Source organism: Hylobates moloch, unplaced genomic scaffold, assembly GCF_009828535.3.
Source record: "Hylobates moloch isolate HMO894 unplaced genomic scaffold, HMol_V3 SCAFFOLD_5, whole genome shotgun sequence".
In the NCBI taxonomy this organism is placed as follows: Eukaryota; Metazoa; Chordata; class Mammalia; order Primates; family Hylobatidae; genus Hylobates; species Hylobates moloch.
Genome location: NW_026652280.1, coordinates 130,499,164 through 130,521,781, shown reverse-complemented (window position 1 = coordinate 130,521,781; position 22,618 = coordinate 130,499,164). Strand labels below are relative to the sequence as shown.

Here is a 22,618-nt window from a genome sequence, read left to right as displayed (position 1 = left end):
ATAAAATAAAATGGCCGGGGGAGGGCAGGCGGAAGAAAGAGATAGAGAGAAGGTAGTAGTAAGATTTTTGTCTTACTCTAAATAAGGGTAAAATTCATGTTTATTTAAAAAGAATTAGGTTGGCTCAAAAAGAAAGGGTGGGGGAGGGAATGTATGCTAAGGCCACTTGGGAGCTATTCCTGTGGGTGGTGGCCATTTACTCTTCAATAAAACAGGACTACTAACCATAGCAACCAGAGTAGTAGATAGTATATGTGCTGCCTCTGAGATACAGTGCTTAATAAAGAAATACTTGCAGTGAAGAATGAACAAACACATGGGCACTTTTTTACAATCTCATAATAGAAAACAATATCTTTTTCAAAAGCATTTATATTTTCCCAATTTTTAATACCCAGCTACTGTGTGATAATCAATACAACATGCCACAAGCCATTTGTCTTTCTTTGTGACTGGCTTGCCTTTGAAAGTGGTAGTTTTTATTTGGGTGCTTGTTTCAACAGGATGAATGTTGCATTTCAGAAGGCACCAAGCTGTGATGGGGGGAAGGTGGCCTTTACTATTCTAGAAAGGGGAGCACAAAACGACTCGGAGTCCCTGCCTAGCGAGCACACAGATCCACGCGAGTCTCTGAGGTATGCCCAGGTATATGGCTCACATATTATCTACTACTTTCTTTTGCATTTCATCCAGGGAGGAGGGGCTTGATGGTTTTACGGAATCTGAGAGCTAAGACACAGTGGTCTGCTGAAGAGGCTGTTCATTGCTTTCAGCGGCAACTTAGATCCTCCATGCTTTTTTCTAAGCTCATTTATATACTTTGGCTGCCAGTTTACTTTGCAACACCCTGAGCTTTGCATGTGAGGGTCTCGAATTATCTTGTAATACTACTACTCCCTGTGAGTGGTTTCAAAATTTTACAATAATGTTTATTTTGCATGTGTGGGATTATTCATGTATAATTACTACAAGCAGGTATGTTCCATATGTTATAAAAGTTAAATTTTTACTAGGAAATCGTAGCCAAAGAACACTTTTTTTTTTCCCAATGAAAGTAATTTAAATTGAAGTAAGACCCTCTAATACCACCATCTGTACAAGTAAATTACTTTCAGAGTAATTAAATATGCATATCTGAGCCATGTACTGTACAGATGAACCAAGTTTTATTGAAGCAATATGCTTATAAATCCCTTAGGTGTTAAAGCTGAAGAACCAATGGCATTTTATATTCATGCAGATACAAATAAGCATAAAGAAATATATTTGACTAGTTTCATCTTTTTAAAAAAATACATTTTATCAACTTTTCCTAGTTAATCAATATTTCTCACCAAATAGTATGATCAACATCTTTATTAGTCTAACATTCTGCATTGATTTAAAGCTTCACCAGTTATTTTCATGTTGTATGTATGTCTGGATTTATGATAGTGCCCAATCACTTATCTTCTGCAGGTTCCTGGGGAGCAGAGCAACGCAGTGAAACTGAAATTATTAAGTTGTCTGAATTCATAATAGTTGGACTTGCCCCTCCATGAAATAGCACTGCACAGCCAATTGGAATTCATGGCCCTAGCCCTTTATTGCATCATCATGGTTTATAGTCCATAGCAAATACAAATACGGAAAGGAACCATAACAATATGATACATCTGACCTGCCAGCCTACCTTCTGGGGCTTTGCTTGATGAGCTTGCATTGTCAATGCATGGGACAAAAGCAAAGGGAACACTCTCCGTTTACCCCTTCTAAGGCCTGACCTTGGGCCCCTAGTCCGTGTCTTTGACCTTGTCATCACCACCACAGGCAGCCAATCTCAACTGGGAAAAACAGAGATTTACGTAAGTTCCCAGAAACAAGGCTTCGTGAAGCCTTCCGGATGTCAGTTTAAAAGTGGTTTCCCACTGTGGTGAGATACCCCAGTTGCTTTTATAAAGCATTAATGTCTTCCTTACTAGAGCTGAAAAGTGACTTGGGCTCTGGAAATGGTCTGATAAATTGAAAGCTACCAAAGGAAGTTTCTTTTGTCAGGAACTTTTTCATCTCAGATTCATAAAAATGGAATGTTTTTCTCTCAGATTGTTCTTAATCCTTAGGAATATAGTAATCAATTTTTATTTCCTTCACATCAATTAATTCCCATTAAGGTAAAATTAAATGTTCATTGGAAAATGTTGGGACTTTTTCTTATTGCTAGCATCCTCTCATCTTTATAAAAGTGGATGAAACCTGCAAGTGATATGGAACTTAAAAAAAAAATGCATACTTACTTGCCCTTTAACAAACAAACCAAATAAATAAATGCTTTCCATTTCGAAACAGGGTCTCACTTTGCTGCCCAGGCTGCAGTGCTGTGGCATGATCTCAGTTCACTGTAGCTTTGATCTCCTGGGCTCAAGTTATCCTTCTGCTTTGGCCTCTTGAGTAGCTGGGACTACAGGCATATACGACTGCACTTGGCTAATTTTTTTTTAATATTATTTTTCATAGAGGTGGGGTCTTCCTATGTTTCCCAGGCTGGTCTTGAATTCCTGTGCTCAAGTGATCCTCCCACCTCAGACTTCCAAAGTGCTAGGATTACAGGCATGAGCCACTGCACCCCAAAACTTGCTTAAACAGAGGAAATTCCAAATCATCTTTGGAATAGAAGCACCAAGGAATGCTCTACGTATCTTCTTTGGTGCATTTTACTTTTTCGTTTGTTTATAATAAGTTAAAGGGAACACGCAATGCAATACCTTTAAGAGTCAGATTAAGGTTGCGTGTCACATTATTGAAAATGCATTTAAGACTAGAAGGCTGGAATTATCCTCTAAAAGCAATCTATTTTATTCCCCTCTCTTTTGGCAGGAACTCATTTCAACTCTCCTATTCAGTGGATCCTCATTGGAAAAGCCACCTTCAAAAAGTGTCTTTCCATTGCTGATCCATGACTAGCGCCTGAACCCAAATTTTTAGCACTCTGCCACTAAAAGAAAAAACGCAAACAAGGTAATACAGGTTTCATAAAGTTAGGAATTTATGAAAATTATGAAAATTTTTCCTCTTTTTGATGGTTAAGAACATGAACTCCAGAATCAGACTATCAGAGTTTGACGACAGGCTGTCCTATTGGTGAGCTACAAAACCAGGACAAGTTAATTAATCTTCCTATGCCTTTTAAGATTTTCACACTTTAAAATAGGGGTGATAACATTCCCACTTTCCTTTTTTTTTTTTTTTTTTTTTGAGACAGAGTCTCGCTCTGTCGCCCAGGCTGGAGTGCAGTGGCGCGATCTCGGCTCACTGCAAGCTCCGCCTCCCAGGTTCACGCCATTCTCCTGCCTCAGCCTCCCGAGTAGCTGGGACTACAGGCGCCTGCCACCACGCCCGGCTAATTTTTTTGTATTTTTAGTAGAGACGGGGTTTCACCGTGGTCTTGATCTCCTGACCTCGTGATCCACCCACCTTGGCCTCCCAAAGTGCTGGGATTACAAGCGTGAGCCACCGCGCCCGGCCAACATTCCCACTTTCTAGAGTCTCTGTGGGAACCAAATGATGTTTTACATACAAGCTTAGAGCAGTGCCTGCCGCAGAGTAAGTGCTCAATCACTCTTAGCCGCGAGGATGTTGTCCATGTTTCTTGCCTTCATACTTAGTTTTTAAATGGCTAAATTAGACTCTTTTTATACAGCTACATATTCTTTATGGCACTAATCACAACTGTAGCTTTATGTTTATTTATGCGTTTGGTTGATAACAATCCCCCATCGAAACTATAAGGACACGAGGAAACAGATTTACCACCACAGCCCCACATTTTATTTGGCACAGTGCCTGATTGAGAATAGATTTCCAATGTATATATTTGAATAAATAAATTTTTTTTAATTTAACATACCTACTTGGAAAAAATAAAGAGTTGGCAACTTTATGACAGGCCCCATATTTTCAAAATATTTCCTAGTGAATGAAGCCTGAATTGTTTTGGAAACATCATTGTATTAGAAGCTTTCACCACTGCCTTAAGAAGCCCAATTCAGCATTTGACTGCTTAGTCACAAAGGGTTTCTTTCTAATTCAAATCACTTCTGTTACAGAAGAAATCCACTGTTTTTACTGTAAAGAGAAGGAAAGCTGCCCACCATGCTTCACAATAATTTTCTACCAGAGACTTAAAGAGGATGATTTTTTCCTTCACAAGTGAATTGAAATGCGTTATCCAAAATTGACTACAGATTTCAAAGTCAAATAGTAATAACAAAACAGAGTCCAATATAGCTTAGAGAATTTTAATCACGGAATCTTATAAAAATTTATACTCTATGACTTGTCTCCTTTCATCTAGTCTGGATAAATATGATTTTGTTTCAGACATGCACTTGGAACTCCAGAAACTGTTTACAAGGATCAAATCTGGTTTTACTAGGGACTGCCAGTGAGGTTCCAGGTTCACCCGGTCTGAAGTTCTAAGTCTTTCACTTCTGTTGAGCAATATTTCATTGCACAGATTCCCTAAAATCTGAAAGACTCCTGGAGAAGGAATAACTGGATAGTCTGTATACTGTTGTCTTAATTGGAAATAGTCAATTAGATGGGACAGGAAGAGGTGACCCTGGATTTTCATGTTTTCTTCATAATGTGCAATGATTATATATTGCTTTTCAGGTAAAAACAAAACATAGTTTTAAAAATAGTTCACCTTGGCTTTAGGCTGACTCTCTGTGGTACAATTTTAGAACACTTAGGTACACCATAATTCAGATGATTAACTCTTCCTTAGCAACCTACGAGTATAAGATAATCACAGTGACAATTATTTTAATTACACAGTGAGTGGAGCCTCACACAGAGTTGATGTTTAGAGCTGTCTAGCAGTCTAGGACTGGGAGGATTCGTAGGGACTGGTAAGGGGATCAGAATGGAGTATCCACTAGAAGAGATTAAAAGACAAATTATTACAGGAGAGTCAGGGTAGTTAAAAGAAGCAGAAGATAAGCAGCTCTCTTAAAAATGTTTGCTTTTTCAAGGCATTTCAACCAAATATGAAAGCAGCTGATACTACCTTTAGTCTCTAAATAGAGAGTAAGAGAATGAACATATCTCTAGTTTGCACATTTTCTGCCATCAGGTTTCAAATTACCTTTCAGTAAAAATCTGACTAGTAGAAACTTTACCTGAAAACTTTGTCCCTAAAGAAAGCACACATTTTCTTATCATGGATTTCAAACAATGCACATTTATGTATGCAAACCTATATTTCCTCTGAGCACTCCACTCACTCTACCATCATTCAAAATAATAACGCGAGCCAAAAACTCATTAGTAATCAATATTACTATGAAACTTAAAATAGGATTACTATGGTATCAAAAGGACTTTATAATTTCATGTGGACAATTATTTCAGGTTTCTAGACTGCTTATTTCTCAGTATTCTGTTTTTTGTTTGTCTGGTTTGTTATAGTGGGTGGGTTTTTTGTTTTATTTATATCATCATCATCATCATCTTCTTCTTCATCATGATATGATGATGCTTTTACTGAGATCTTGCTGGACCATGAATTATTGTTACCAAAGAGATCTGAGAGGCTGAACCTAAAGGAATATGAGTCTCTTCAATGAGAGTGGGCTTATGTTATCAAATCTGAGAAGTAGCCAAAAGAATTTGCTTTCATCCTCCAACACAGATAAGGTTTTACCTCTTCATTTTTTAATACTATTGATCGAATCTGAATATTTTCTATTTTGTTCAATTCCAGGAAATGCAGATATTGGAAATTTTTAGATATACTTTAGTTTTTAGTCTTGGAAGAGGATGGTAAGGTGTGGGGGAGATTGAAAGCTTTTCCTTGTACTAAAATGGGTATATTTATACTTGCTCATGACCTTTGAAAGCAAAACTATGTACACTTTCTAAAATTATTTCAGAACCTAAAATAAAGGTTTCAAAAGCAGTACTTTCTAAATGCCAAGAAAAATAACAGAATGTTCTTATGTTTACAATTCTTCCTCAACTGTTTTATAGATAGAATTTTAAAATAGATTTTGTCTATGAAAGATAGTGTTCATTTAAATTGCACTAGCATGCAATTATGTCACAAGATGTTGTCATCTATTTAAAATAGCTTTTTGTCTCCTGAGATGTTTATTTCAAATAGTTACACTAAATTAGAGTTTGTACTAGAGAAAGATTAAAACTCTAGAATTCTTTAAAAATCTACATTCTGCAAGGCAAAAGAAAACTTATAAGTTTTGGGAAATAGCAAAGGCAGCATCTCCTCAGACACTGAGGCACCATTTGGTGCTTAAATTCCAGTACCAACTGTAGAGCTTTAATTGCATTTGCTTTCAGAACACTGGAAGAATACAGTGAAGGCCAGATGTAAGATAATATCTCACTTAATTCTTGAGTTTTTTTTTTCCACTCTGGAAGTTAAGAAATCAAGTAAAACTACTTATAAGACAATATATAGACATCCAATTAAAAGAGAAGCTTAGAAATCAGCTAACACATACTCAAATAAACATTATTTAGCTTCCCTAAAGAAAGGCCTTGTTAGCCTTAATCACAAATCCACTCAGGAAAAAAATATCTGGTAGAAACTCATTGGGATTTTTCTGGCTGAAACTAAACTCTTCTGTTAAGAATTACCATCTAAACTATGGCTGAGTTGAAGAAACTATATATAAAATGTCCATAAGAGCAACATCAATAAAAGCAACAAAAATTACTTAAAAACTATACCAGGTGGTCTTCTACTTTTGGCCATGAGAGAATAAATGAGTCCAAACTTACCCTTTCATCATAAATATTTAGAAAACGGAACTAAATATATGATACAATAGATTTTAGAAAATGGACAGTCAGCATCACAGAATTATGATTCCTGAGAAGAAAGAAAAAATAAAAATAAAATGAACCTTGCAATCACTTCAGATTTCTGCCTGGAGGCAGTTTCCAGGCTATGGTGCAGGGAGAGAGAACCCAAACAGACTTGTGGTCTTACCCAAATGAGAAAACAAACACCATAAAGGCTAGAATATTCAAGACAGAGTCCAAGACAGAAGGGAGATGTATAGGAAGAGCTTTAGAAATCTGCATAAAGTCTCCTTGAGTTTTTAAATGAATACTAATCTGCATACACCTATGTGGAAACTCCATGAAGCCAGGCAAAAAGCTACCTTTAGAGAAAGAAAAATTACTAGAGAACTACAAAACAAATAATTCCCAGAGCTCACACAAAGCAGGAAATCATTCAAATTCCCACCAGCCAGAGTGGAGAGATCTCATTGACTATATGGGACATTCATAAGAAAATTCAGAAGGGATAAAATTTATTTATAGGGCTAACGTTGGCCTAGAATAAACCTTATTCTAGACTTACCTTAAAATTCTGGAAACGAGCTTTGAAAGGATCAAACTAATTCTCAAGTAATTCGGCTGTTCTTAAAGAAATACAGCCAAATTCAACTCTCAGATGTATAAGATTCACAATGTTTGGCACGCAGTCAAATATTCTTATGTGTGCAGTCAAATATTCTTATGTGTAACAAATAACTGGAAAATCTGACTCATAACCAGGAGAGAAATCATTTTATAGAAAGATAGTTGAAAACGGCAGAGATAATGGAAGTAAGTAGGTGAGGATGGTAATCAGTATGCTCAAAGGCTTAAAGAAAATGTGAATAAATATGGAGAAGAATATTTTTGCAAAGACCCAAATGAAACATCTAGAGATGGAATATAAAGTATCTGAAGTGAAAATTTTGCTAAATAGTGTTAACAGCATAATAGACATTTCAGGGAAAAAAATGCTAGTGAACTTGACAAAATAGCAATTTAAACCACTCAGAATGAGGCTGACAAAGAAAATACCTAGGAAAAAGCCAACCAAACAAAGAAAAGCAACAGCTCAATAGCCTATATGGTAGTATCAAGTGCTCTAGCATATGTTTGCAAGTCTCTGCAAGAAAAGAAAGAGAATGTGGGAAAAAAAAAGAAAAGAAATAATGGCTTTTTTTTTCAAACTTAATGACAAAATAAACCTACAGATCCAAGAAACATACAGAACTCTAAGAAAGATGACAGCAAACAAACACATATTAAGGTACATGTAATAAAATTTCTGAAAAGCATTCATAAGAAGAAACTCTTAATAATGGCCAATAAAAATATACATTATGTACACGGGGAAAAACAAGAATGACAACAGACTTCTTATCAGAATCTTAGCAATCCAGAAGACAATGGAACGCCATCTTAAAAGTGCTTAAAAATGACCTGTAAATGTGTTATTCAATATAAATTTAAAGATTTCACAAATGAAGATGAAACAAATTGTTTATTTTCTGGGAAAATAAAAGCAAGCAGAGTGATATGGTTTGTACCTGCATCCTTGCCAAAATTTCACATTAAAATATAATCCCCAATGGTGGAGGTGGGTCCTGGTGGGAGGTGATTGGAATATGGGGACAGATTTTCATGGTTTAGCACCATTTCCTCTTGGTACTGCATATTGATAGATTTCTCAGAAGATCTGCTTTAAAGTGTGTAGCACCTCCCTGCCCTCTTCTTCCTGCTCCTGGCCATGTGAAGTGCCAGCTCCTTCTTTGCCTTCAGCCATGATTGTAAATTTCCTGAGAGCTCCCAAGAAGCTGAGCAGGTACGCCATGCTTTTTGTACAGCCTCCAGAACTGTGAGCCAATGAAACTTCTTACCTTTATAAATTACCCTATCTCAAGTATTTCTTTATAGCAGCACAAAACAGACTAATAAAGAAAATTGGTACTGAGAAGTGGGACATTGCTATAAAGATACCTGAAAACGTAGAAGCAGCATTGGAAGTGAGTGATGGGCAGAGGCTGGAACAGTTTAGAGGGCTCAGAAGAAGACAAGAAGATGAGGGAAATTTTGGAACTTCCTAGAGACTTGTTAAATTTTTGTGACCAAAATGCTGATAGTGATATGGACAGTGAAGCCAGGCTGAGGAGGTCTCAAATGGAAATGAGGAACTTTCTGGGAACTGAAGCAGTCACTTTTCTTACACTTTAGCAAAGAGCTTGGGTGCATTGTGTCTCTGACCTAGGGATCTGTGGACCTTTGAATTTTAGAGTGATGACTTAGGGTATCTGGCAGAAGAATTTCTAAGCAGCAAAGTATTTAAGATGTGGCCCAGGCTGCATCTAATGGTCTAAGTTCATGTATGTGAGCAAAGAAATGACCTGAAACTGGAACTTATATTTAAAAGGGAAGCAGAGCATAAAAGTTTGAAAAATTTGCAGGCTGCCTACCTGGTAGAAAACAAAAGCCCATTTTCAGGGGAGGAATTCAAGCTGGCTGCAGAAATTTGCATAACCAAAAGGAAGGCAAGTACAAATAGCCAAAACAACAATGGGAGGCCTCCAACGCATTTCAGAGACCTTCGCAGCAGCCCTTCCCATTACAGGCCCAGAGGCCTAGGAAGACTGAATGGTTTCATGGGCCAGGCCCAGGGCCCTCCTGCACAGTCTTAGGACACTGCTTTCCCATTCCAGCTGCTCTAGCTCCAGTCATGGCTCAAAGGAGCTCAGGTACAGCTCAGGCCAGTGCTTCAGTGGGAACAAATCATAAGCCTTGGCAGTTTCCATGTGGTGTTAAGCCAGTGGATGCACAGAGTGCAATAGTTGAGGCTTAGGAGCCTCTGCCTAGATTTTAGAGGAAGTATGGAAAAGCCTGGATGTCCGAGAAGAAATCTGCTTCAGGAGTGAATTCCTAATGGAGAATCTTTACTAGGGCAATGTGGAAAGGAAATGTGGGGTTGGAGCCCTTACACAGAGTCCCCACTGGGCCACTGCCTAGTGGAGCTGTGAGAAGCCACCATCCTCCAGAACCCAGAACTGTAGATCCACTGACAGCTTGCACCATGCACCTGGAAAAATGGCAGGCACTCAAAGCCAGCCCATGAAAGCAGCAGTGGGGGCTGTACCTGGCAAAACCTCAGGGGCAGAACTGTCCAAGGCTTTGGGAGCCCATCCCTTGCACCAGTGTGCACTACATGTAAGTCACGGAGTCAAAAGAGATTATTGTGTCACTTTAAGATTTAATGATTGCCCTTCTGGGCTTCGGACTTGTGTGAGACCTGTAGCCCCTTTCTTTTGGCTTATTTTTCACTTTTGGAATGAGAGTTTTTACCTTATGCCTATACCACCATTGAATCTGGGAAGTAACTAACTTGTTTTTTATTTCACAGGCTCCTAGGCAGAAGGCACTTGCTTATCTCAGATGAGACTTTGGACTGTGGACTTTTGAGTTAATGTTGGAATGGGTTAAGACTTTGGAGGACTATTGGGAAGGCATGATTGGAGTTTGCAATGTGAGAAAGACAGGAGATTTGGGAGGGGCCAGGGCAAAATAATATGGTTTGGCTCTGTGTTCCCACCCAAATCTCATGTTGAAATGTAATTCTCAATGCTGGAGGTGAGGCCTGGTGGGAGGTGATTTGATCATGGGGGCAGTTTCTCATGGTTAATCATCATCCCCCCTTGGTACTGCATAGTGACAGATTTCTCACAAGATTTGGTTGTTTAAAAGTGTGTAGCACCTTTCTCCCACTTCTTCCTGCTCCTGGCCATGTGAAGTGCCAGCTCCCCCCTTCACCTTCCACCATGACTTTAAGTTTCCTGAGGCCTCCCAAGAAGCTGAGCAGATGCCTCATGCTTTTTGTACAGCCTGCAGAACCATGAGCCAATTAAACCCCTTATCTTTATAAATTACCCAATCTCTGGTATTTCTTCATAGCAGTGTAAGAACGAACTAATAATACATACAGAGGATTTACTGCCAGCAGGTCTTCACTTCAAAAAATGTCATACAAGGTTCTTCAGACAGAAATAAATTATTAGCAGATGAAAACTTGGAGCAACACAGCAGAATGAAGAATATCAGAACATAGAAGACTTTATTTCTTCATTTTAAAAATCTCCCACCCCCCATTTCTATTCCCCAACTTCCCATGTGCAACCTTCCTAATATGTCTGATACGCATCTTTTTGTTTGTATGTATTTTTAGAAAATGTTTATTGTTTTTGTTTGCAAAAAAAATTAATAAAAAAAATAAATTAAAAAAAAATCTCTTCAAAAGATAATTGATTACTTAAAGCAGAAAACAATATTGTTATAAAATTTTTAACATGTCAAAAATAATATATGACAATAGCATAATGGATATAATGGGAAAACAATAGCAAACTGTTTTAAGACTTTTGTATCCCATGTAATGAGGTGTAACATAATACGACGGTTAACTGTGACAGGTTAAACATGCACCTTTTAAATCCTAGCGCAATCACTGAAAGTATAAATCAAAGAGCAGGAGCTAATAAATCAATAGTGGAGATAAAAGAAATTTATAAAAATAAACCAAAACAAAAAAAGGAAATGAGGAAAACAGAGAAAAATATAGCTAGAACAAATAGAAAATAAGTATAAAGACTTCAGACTTAATACCAGCTGCACCAATCATATATCCACTAAAGGAAAAAGAAAACAATTTAATTAAAAGGAATAGACTGTCAAACTGGATAAAAAGAAAGCAAAATCCAACTATATGCTGTCTACAACAAACAACTTTAAAAATAAATATAGTTTTATATATATGTGTAGATAGACATAGATGCAAAAACCTATACTATGAAAACACTCATAATGAGAAAGCTAAACTGGCTATATTAATATTAGACAAAGTAGCCTTCAGAAAGAGAAATAAAATTAGGAATAAAGAGAGACATTTCATAATTATAAAGAAAATATAATAATCATATATATTATATATACATATTATACATATAAATATAAAATATATATGCACCTCCCAATAAAGAGCTTCAAATGCCTAAAGGAAAACCTGACAAAAATTGAAAGAAGAAATAAATAAATCCACAATTGTAGTTGGACATTTCAACATTCCTCTCCCAGATGTTAATTTTTAAAAAATAGAAAATCAATAGTAATACTGACTTAAAACATTATCACCATCTTACCTAACTAACATTCATAGAACACTGCACCAACAACTGTAAAATACAGGGTTTTATTAAGTGCATGTGGCATATTCCGCAAGATAGGGCATATGCTGGAACATAAAACAAGTCTTAAATTTTAAAGGAATAAACTAATACAGAGTAGGTTCCCTTACCACAATGAAATTAATTTAGAAATTAATAACAGAAAGCTACATCTAAAATCCCCAAATATTAAGAAATTAAATGCCACAGTTGAATATTGTATTAGAAATCCTAGCTTATGAAACAACTAACAAATAATACATGCAGTAGAATAGAAGAAACCAAATTGTCATTATTTATAAATGACCCCATACATAGGTAATTTGAGATAAATTAAACTAGGAATTTCATTTAAACTAGATAAACAGGAATTTCATGAAGATTCCTGCAAATAAGATCAAAATTCAAAAGCATTCCTATACATAGTCATGATTAATAATAAAAATTACTGGAAATAAAATATTTTATTCCAGTAGTAATAAAGATTATGAAGTATGTAGAGATAACTGTAACAAAACCTATACACAGAAAAACAGTAGACTGGAATAAACAAAGAGATATGCTAAGTTCATGAGTGAGATGGCCCAATATCCTAAAAATGTTAATTTTAAATGTTTCTAAAAAGGAGGAGATGAAAGAAGGGAAAGGGGAAGGGGAAAAAGAAGACGAAAGAGAAAGAGGAGGAAGAGGAAGAGGAGAAAGGAGGAAGAGGAAGAGGAGAGAGGAGGAGAAGGATAAAGAAGAGGAAAAGGAGAAGGAAGAAGAAATCAATACTTTCAAATCAATTTCCTGATAAGGAATCTTATGGAATTTGACAATTTATGCAAAAGAGAAAAGGATCAAGAACAGCTAATACAATTTTAAGGAATAACAACTTCTGGGTAATTGCTCACCATAGCAAAACTTATACTTCTATCATAATTAAAACAGCATAATACTGATGCAGTGCTAAACAAATAAACAAATTTAAAAAGATTAAAAGCCCAGAAACAGAGTAGTGTACATACAAAATTAATATATATCTCTGGTGGCATTATAAGTAACAAAAGCACAGTCTATTAAATAAGTGATATAGGAAAAATTGGTCAGATAGGCACAAAATAAAAATTGGATCTCTACATCACATTATACACAAAAAATTTAAGCAGAAATAAATTATTTCCTAATTTGTATTAAAATTGGCAAAATAGTATATATTTAAGAGAAGATAAGATTGGGTAGAATGTCTTTAAAATAATATAAAATCATACAAACCATAAAAAAAATTACTAAATAATGTTAATTTTTAAGATGTTTACATTATAATACAAATTCTCAAGTAAAGTAAAATAAGATAGTAATAGACAAAGATGAAATAATTGAAAAACAAAATAAAGTAGTATTGGATTATAATCTAAAGTATAAAATAAATATTCATGACTCCATATTGATATAATTCAATGATTGAATAAATAAATGAGGGAAAATAGACAAATCTCCCATGCAAAATAATTCCAAAAGAGATGGAACATAATTTAAGTTTGGAATGTCTATTGTGACTTCTTTCCAAAGAGTTCAGTATGGAAAGGGAGGAAAAAGGATTTGCTTTAGAGTGGAGAAATCTGACAAACTCAGCCAGGTGAAGGATGTTAATATCAACAGTTACAAGACATGTTGATAATAGGTACTATTCATATGATGCGATAAGAATGATACTTTTCATCTGTGTCTTTCCTTCCCCAAACCCATAAACCCATTTCACCATGAGATAAATATCACGTAAATTTCAGTAGAAGGGCTTCCTACAAAATATTTGACTAGACTCCTCAAAATTGTTAAGGACATCAAAAACAATAACAAAAAAAAAAGTCTGAGAAACTCACAACTAAGAGGAGCCTAAGGAGACATCATGGCTAAATGTAGTGTGAGTGTGATCTATTGGATGGAATACGGGTAGAGAAAAAGAACATTAGTTAAGAAAATTTGAATGAAGTATGGACTTTGCTTAATAATAATGTATAATATTGGTTCAATAACTGTGGCAAGTGTACCATACTAATGTAAGATATTAATAAAAAGGAGTATGTAGTAGTAAGTGTGAGTATGTAGGAATTTTCTGCACTCTTGTCTTTGTCTATTCAGGCTGCTATCATAAAAATCATAGCTTTCGTAGTTTATACACAGCAGAAATGTATGCCTTACAGTTCTGGAAGCTGGAAATGTCAAGATCTAGGCACTGGCAGATTTGGTCAATTAATTAATTTCATTGTGATAAGAGAACCTACTCTGTATTAGTTTATTCCTTTAAAATTTAAGACTTGTTTTATGTTCCAGCATATGCCCTATCTTGGGGGCTATTCCACAATGCACTTAATAAAACCCTGTATTTTACAGTTGTTGGTGCAGCATTCTATGAATGTTAGAACTGGCGAGGGCCTGTTTCCTGGTTCATGGATGGCACATTTTTGCTATGTCCTCATGTGGTGGAAAAGGGACATGGCAGCTCTCTGGAGCCTCTTTTATAAAAACACTAGTTTTATTTATGAAGGCTCGGCCCTCATGACCTAATAAATTCCAAAAAGCCCCAACTCCTAATACCGTCACATTGGTGATTAGGTTTCAACATAAAAATATGAACACAAACATTCAGACCATAGAAACTATCTTTGTAATTTTTTTTGTAACCTAAAATTGCTCTAGCATTAAAGTTTTTCTTAAAAAGAGAAGGTAGCCATAGCATGGAAGAAATTTTTTGCAACAGGTGTAACGGTAAAGATTAGCATCTAGGATATGTAAAACACTGTAACAAATCAATAACTAAACATCATATCATTTGAAAGAAAAATTGGCAAAGCATATGAACCATCAATTAACAGAATAGGTACCCCTAATAGCAATAAAAATATGAAAAGTGTCTTAATCTCACAATTCATAAAGGCAATACAAATTTATATTACGTGATGAAACTACACATACATCATATGATTTAAAATGTTTTAAGTGTGACCATGTAGAAGGAGAGGTAGAACAATTACAATTCTCATGCACTAATTATAGAATGAAAGGTCAAACATTCTAGAAAGTTAATTATATTCAATAGAGTTGAGGACAAACCATACTTTCAACTCAATAATTCAACCTCAGTGTATGTATATGATAGAGCAGTTTCTGTCCTACTGGTGATTTCATACAACTGAGGAATGTGCATCAACCTTCTAGGGGATACACAGGCATGGTTTTATGGAACCATCTGATATAGTTTGGATTTGGGTCTCTGCCCAAATCTTGTGTTGAATAGGAGGAGGGGCTTAGTGGGAGGTGACTGGACCATGGGTGCAGATTTCCCCCTTGCTGTTCTCATGATAGTGAGTTCTCAAGAGATCTGATCTTTTAAAAGTGTGTGGCACTTCTCCCTGCTCTTTCTCTGTCTCTCCTGCTCCAACACGGTAAGACACGTTTGTTTCTACTTTGCCTTCTGCTATAAGTTTCCTGAGGCCTCCCTGTCATGCTTCCTGTTAAGCCTGCAGTACTGTGAGTCAATTAAACCTCTTTTCTTCATAAATTACGCAGTCTCAGTCTCAGGTAGCTCTTCATAGCAGTGGGAGAACAGACGAATACACCATCCTTTAGATATTCAACTTCATTTTAGAATTTTAGAAATTAGTCTTTAGAAAACAGGTTTGCCTATTTTTTTCTTTTTTTTTTTTTTGAGACAGGGTCTTGCTCTGTACCCCAGGCTGTAGTCTCAACCTCCCAAGCTCAATTGATCCTCTCACCTCAGCCTCCCCAGTAGCTGGGACCACAGGCGTGTGCCACCATACTTGGCTAGTTTTTTAATGTTTTGTAGAGACAGGGTTTTGCTATGTTGTTCAGGCAGGGTTCGAGCTCTTGGGCTCCAGTGAACCTCCCATCTCAGCCTCCCAAAGTGCTGGGATTATAACCATGAGCCACCATGCTTGACCTACCTATTTTCTTTTCTTACCTACCTCACCTTCACAATCATTCTTTTTTTAAAAGAAAGGGAAACAGTTTCCCCCAATGAACCTTACTATGATGGCTTGGCCTAGGTATAAAAAAATCTCTGCTTGCCAAAGAGACATTTCAAGAATACATAGCTTGGCCGGGCGCAGTGGATCACGCCTATAATCCCAGCGCCTTGGGAGGCCAAGGCAGGTTGATCACGAGGTCAGGAGATCGAGACCATCTTGGCTAACATGGTGAAACCCCGTCTCTACTAAAATACAAAAAGAAATTAGCTGGGCGTGGTGGCGGGCGCCTGTAGTCCCAGCTACTTAGGAGGCTGAGGCAGGAGAATGGCGTGAACCCGGGAGGAGGAGCTTGCAGTGAGCCGAGATCGTGCCACTGCACTCCGGCCTGGGTGACAGAGCAAGACTCTGTCTCAAAAAAAAAAAAAAAAAAAAAAAAAAAAAGGAAAAGAATACATAGCTCATGAACAAGAGTCCCAGGACTGCAAGCACTAAGCTTGGTTATGAAATATTGAAGGGCAGTGGTTACTTTCATCCAAGTGACTAGAAGAAGTCAAAGGCCCCTGTCTTTATCTTTTTAATTTATCCTTCTATCTATCTTAGAAATAGAATTTAAAAATGAGATGGTTGTCATGGAGATGAGTATGAAAGCATATTTATTTGAATTGAAACATAAAGTCATATATTTCTGACAGAAAATAAGTCTGATAGCTGTTTGTTTTGACAATGAAGACTGGGTATCCATTTAAGTTAAATGATATATATTTTCTACAAATCAGATTCACCAAATCTGCTCCAAGGTTTTGACCAAAATATATTTAAAGCATGAATACAAAATATAATATGCTGAAAGATGTATCTTTTGCAATTCTTAAATTTGAATTAAAAAATAGATGTTAACTTAAAAATGTGTAGGGTGATATATAGTATTCAAATAAACTAAATGTCTACCAAAAGGAAACTGAATTAATGAATTCTGGCATATTCAGACAATGTAATAATACATATTGTCAGTTAAAATGAATAAACAGATTTACATATATATTCAAAAACCTCAAAAATAAAGCAAGCTGCAGAATACATTCTTTGAGTATCCTGTCATCTAGTATTTATTGAGAAGCTATGATATAGCAAGCATTATGTTAGGTGCTTGGGATATAGTAATCAACAAACAAAAACTTCTGCTCTTAGAGGCTCACATTTTCTCAGAGAAGAGAAACAAACAAGCAATCTACAAACAAAATATCAACAAATACACATGATTCTACAGCTATCTGTCAAATAATGATAAAAATGGGAAGGAAGATAGGGAATGCTAGCATAGGCAGTGTGGGGTGAGGCACCAGGGGAGTTATAGTCTTAAAAAGGCTGGTGAAAGTCTGTCTCACTGAGAAGGGAACAACTGAGGAAAGACCTGAAACACAGGAGCCAGTGATCCACATGGTCATCTGGAGGAAGTGAGTAATGGGGAAAAGGAACAGGAAGTGGAAAGGCCAAATATGGATGGTTTGAGGAACATTAAGAAGGGTATGTGGCTCATACAGAGTGAGCAAAGGAGGGAAGTAATCAAGGGTCTTGTAGAGGTAAGAGCTTCTAGATTGTGAATGAGATAGGAGTCATTGGAAGGTTAAAAAATTATCTAATTCCAGTTATTAAAAGATGACTTTTCTTTTTAAGAATCTAAGTTTTTTTAAAAAGCTGTATATGTAAGGGTCAAAAGAGGGAGTACAGTACCATGATTTGAATATGGCTGATGTGTAATGTTGTACAAAACCTTTCATATGGCATTTATTGATTTCCACTATCTAGAGAGACAGCCTTGAGGGGAGAGTGAGGAGATGGGAGTAACATGTCAACTATATCAACACTGAAGGGTATAATCATACCAGGCCAACTGTGTGTGTGTGTGTGTGCCAGTGAGCTATGAAGACAGACTTTAAAAAGAGTGGCAAACAACACTATCTTACACAAACTCTTTCAGAATACAGAAGATACTCCCAGATAATTTTATGTAATCTTGATGACAAAATCTAGCGATAACATTATAAGAAAGAAAACTGCAGACCAATATCTTTAATAACACACTTACAAAAAAATTCTTAAATTATTAGCAAATCAAATTCAATAATTTATTAAAAGGATTATACATCACAACCAGGGCTGTGTGTATTTAATATTAAAAATCCATAGATATAAGTTGCCTTAACAGCAAAAACAAAACAATCATGAACATTTTAATAGAGACAGAAAAAATGATAAAACAGTATGGTCAAAAACACAAAAAAACTTATTAAATTAAACAAATTAAAAATGGAATGGCAGGGAGGGAGCCAAGATGGCCGATAGGAGCAGCTCTGGTCTACAGCTCCAGCATGAGCGACGCAGAAGACGGGTGATTTCTGCATTTCCATCAGAGGTACCGGGTTCATCTCACTAGGGAGTGCCAGAGAGTGGGTGCAGGACAGTGGGTGCAGCGCACCATGCGCAAGCCAAAGCAGGGCAAGGCATTACCTCACTCGGGAAGCGCAAGGGGTCAGGGAGTTCCCTTTCCAAGTCAAAGAAAGGGGTGACAGATGGCACCTGGAAAATCAGGTCACTCCCACCCTAATACTGTGCTTTTCCAACGGGCTTAAAAAACGGCACACCAGGGATTATATCCCGCACCTGGCTCAGAGGTTCCTATGCCCATGGAGTCTCGCTGATGGCTAGCACAGCAGTCTGAGATCAAACTGCAAGGTGGCAGCGAGGCTGGGGGAGAGGCGCCCGCCATTGCCCAGGCTTGCTTAGGTAAACAAAGCAGCCAGGAAGCTCCAACTGGATGGAGCCCACCACAGCTCAAAGAGGCCTGCCTGCCTCTGTAGGCTCCACCACTGGGGGCAGGGCACAGACAAACAAAAAGACAGCAGGAACCTCTGCAGACTTAAATGTCCCTGTCTGACAGCTTTGAAGAGAGTGGTGGTTCTCCCAGCACGCAGCTGGAGATCTGAGAACAGGCAGACTGCCTCCTCAAGTGGGTCCCTGACCCCTGACCCCCGAGCAGCCTAACTGGGAGGCACCCCCAAGTAGGGGCAGACTGACACCTCACACAGCTGGGTACTCCCCTGAGACAAAACTTCCAGAGGAACGATCAGGCAGCAGCATTCGCGGTTCACGAAAATCCGCTGTTCTGCAGCCTCCACTGCTGATACTCAGTCAAACAGGGTCTGGAGTCGATCTCTAGCAAACTCCAACAGACCTGTAGCTGAGGGTCCTGTCTGGTAGAAGGAAAACTAACAAACAGAAAGGACATCCACACCAAAGACCCATCTGTACATCACCATCATCAAAGACCAAAAGTAGATAAAACCACAAAGATGGGGAAAAAACAGAGCAGAAAAACGGGAAATTCTAAAAAGCAGAGCACCTCTCCTCCTCCAAAGGAACACAGTTCCTCACCTGCAATGGAACAAAGCTGGACAGAGAATGACTTTGATGAGTTGAGAGAAGAAGGCTTCAGATAATCAAACTACTCTGAGCTACAGGAGGAAATTCAAACCAAAGGCAAAGAAGTTAAAAACTTTGAAAAAAATTTAGACGAATGTACAACTAGAATAACCAATACAGAGAAGTGCTTAAAGGAGCTGATGGAGCTGAAAGCCAAGGCTCGAGAACTATGTGAAGAATGCAGGAGCCTCAGGAGCTGATGCAATCAACTGGAAGAAAGGGTATCAGTGATGGAAGATGAATGAAATGAAGCGAGAAGGGAAGTTTAGAGAAAAAAGAATAAAAAGAAATGAGCAAAGCCTCCAAGAAATATGGGACTATGTGAAAAGACCAAATCCACGTCTGACTGGTGTACCTGAAAGTGATGGGGAGAATGGAACCAATATCTGCAGGATATTATCCAGGAGAACTTCCCCAATCTAGCAAGGCAGGCCAACATTCAGATTCAAGAAATACAGAGAACGCCACAAAGATACTCCTCGAAAAGAGCAACTCCAAGACACGTAATTGTCAGATTCACCAAAGTTGAAATGAAGGAAAAAATGTTAAGGGCAGCCAGAGAGAAAGGTTGGGTTACCCACAAAGGGAAGCCCAAAAGACTAACAGCTGATCTCTCAGCAGAAACTCTACAAGCCAGAAGAGAGTGGGGGCCAATATTCAACATTCTTAAAGGAAAGAATTTTCAACCCAGAATTTTATATCCAGCCAAACTAAGCTTCATAAGTGAAGGAGAAATAAAATCCTTTACAGACAAGCAAATGCTGAGAGATTTTGTCACCACCAGCCTTGCCCTAAAAGAGCTCCCGAAGGAAGCACTAAACATGGAAAGGAACAACCAATACCAGCCACTGCAAAATCATGCCAAATTGTAAAGATCATCAAGGCTAGGAAGAAACTGCATCAACTAACGAGCAAAATAACCAGCTAACATCATAATGACAGGATCAAATTCACACAGAATAATATTAACTTAAATGTAAATGGACTAAATGCTCCAATTAAAAGACACAGACTGGCAAATTGGATAAAGAGTCAAGACCCATCAGTGTGCTGTATTCAGGAAACCCATCTCACATGCAGAGACACACATAGACTCCAAATAAAGGGATGGAGGAAGATCTACCAAGCAAATGGAAAACAAAAAAGGCAGGGGTTGCAATCCTAGTCTCTGATAAAACAGACTTTAAACCAACAAAGATCAAAAGAGACAAAGAAGGCCATTACATAATGGTAAAGGGATCAATTCAACAAGAAGAGCTAACTATCCTAAATATATATGCACCCAATACAGGAGCACCCAGATTCATAAAGCAAGTACTGTACTGAGTGACTTACAAAGAGACTTAGACTCCCACACAATAATAATGGGAGACTTTAACACCCCACTGTCAACATTAGACAGATCAACGAGACAGAAAGTTAACAAGGATACCCAGGCATTGAACTCAGCTCTGCACCAAGCGGACCTAACGACATCTACAGAACTCTCCAGCCTAAATCAACAGAATATACATTTTTTTCAGCACTACACCACACCTATTCCAAAATAGACCACACAGTTGGAAGTAAAGCTCTCCTCAGCAAATGTAAAACAACAGAAATTATAACAAACTGTCTCTCAGACCACAGTGAAATCAAACTAGAACTCAGGATTAAGAAACTCACTCAAAACCGCTCAACTACATGGAAACTGAACAACCTGCTCCTGAATGACTACTGGGTACATAACGAAATGAAGGCAGAAATAAAAATGTTCTTTGAAACCAATGAGAACAAAGACACAACATACCAGAATCTCTGGGACACATTCAAAGCAGTGTGTAGAGGGAAATTTATAGCACTAAATGCCCACAAGAGAAAGCAGGAAAGATTCAAACTTGACACCCTAACATCACAATTAAAAGAGCAGAACTGAAGGAAATAGAGACACAAAAAACCCTTCAGAAAATTAATGAATCCAGGAGCTGGTTTTTTGAAAAGATCAACAAAATTGATAGACCGCTAGCAAGACTAATAAAGAAGAGAGAAGAATCAAACACATGCAATAAAAAATGATAAAGGGGATATCACCACCGATCCCACAGAAATACAAACTACCATCAAAGAATACTACAAACACCTCTACGCAAATAAACTAGAAAATCTAGAAGAAATGGATAAATTCCTCGACACATACACCCTCCCAAGACTAAACCAGGAAGAAGTTGAATCTCTGAATAGATCAATAACAGGCTCTGAAATTGTGGCAATAACCAATAGCTTACCAACCAAAAAGAGTCCAGGACCTGATGGATTCACAGCCGAATTCTACCAGAGGTACAAGGAGGAACTGGTACCATTCCTTCTGAAACTATTCCAGTCGATAGAAAAAGAGGGAATCCTCCCTAACACATTTTATGAGGCCAGCATCATCTTGATTCCAAAGCTGGGCAGAGACACAAACAAAAAAGAGAATTTTAGACCAATATCCTTGATGAACATTGATGCAAAAATCCTCAAAAAAATACTGGCAAACTGAATCCAGCAGCACATCAAAAAGCTTATCCACCATGATCAAGTGGGCTTCATTCCTGGGATGCAAGGCTGGTTCAACATACGCAAATCAATAAATGTAATCCAGCATATAAACAGAACCAAAGACAAAAACCACATGATTATCTCAATAGATGCAGAAAAGGCCTTTGACAAAATTCAACAACCCTTCATGCTAAAAACTCTCAATAAATTAGGGATTGATGGGACATATCTCAAAATAATAAGAGCTATCTATGACAAACCCACAGCCAATATCATACTGAATGGGCAAAAACTGGAAGCATTCCCTTTGAAAACTGGCACAAGACAGGGATGCCCTCTCTCCTATTCAACACAGTATTGGAAGTTCTGGCCAGGACAATTAGGCAAGAGAAGGAAATAAAGGGTATTCAATTAGGAAAAGAGAAAGTTAAATTGTCCCTGTTTGCAGATGACATGATTGTATATCTAGAAAACCCCATTGTCTCAGCCCAAAATCTCCTTAAGCTGATAAGCAACTTCAGCAAAGTCTCAGGATACAAAATCAATGTACAAAAATCACAAGCATTCTTATGTACCAATAACAGACAAACAGAGAGCCAAATCATGAGTGAACTCCCATTCACAATT

The 22,618-nt window shown here is 37.5% G+C and overlaps 1 long non-coding RNA gene across 1 annotated transcript in view; it reads left to right on the top strand.

Moving 5' to 3' along the window:
* The first annotated feature begins 1,673 nt into the window (after nt 1–1,673).
* LOC131383523 (uncharacterized) overlaps nt 1,674–22,618 on the top strand; it is a 43,702-nt gene continuing 22,757 nt past the window's right edge. The window contains exons 1-2 of the long non-coding RNA XR_009213636.1: nt 1,674–1,844; nt 2,854–2,994. This is a non-coding gene — a long non-coding RNA (uncharacterized LOC131383523). The remainder of the gene's footprint in view (nt 1,845–2,853; nt 2,995–22,618) is intronic.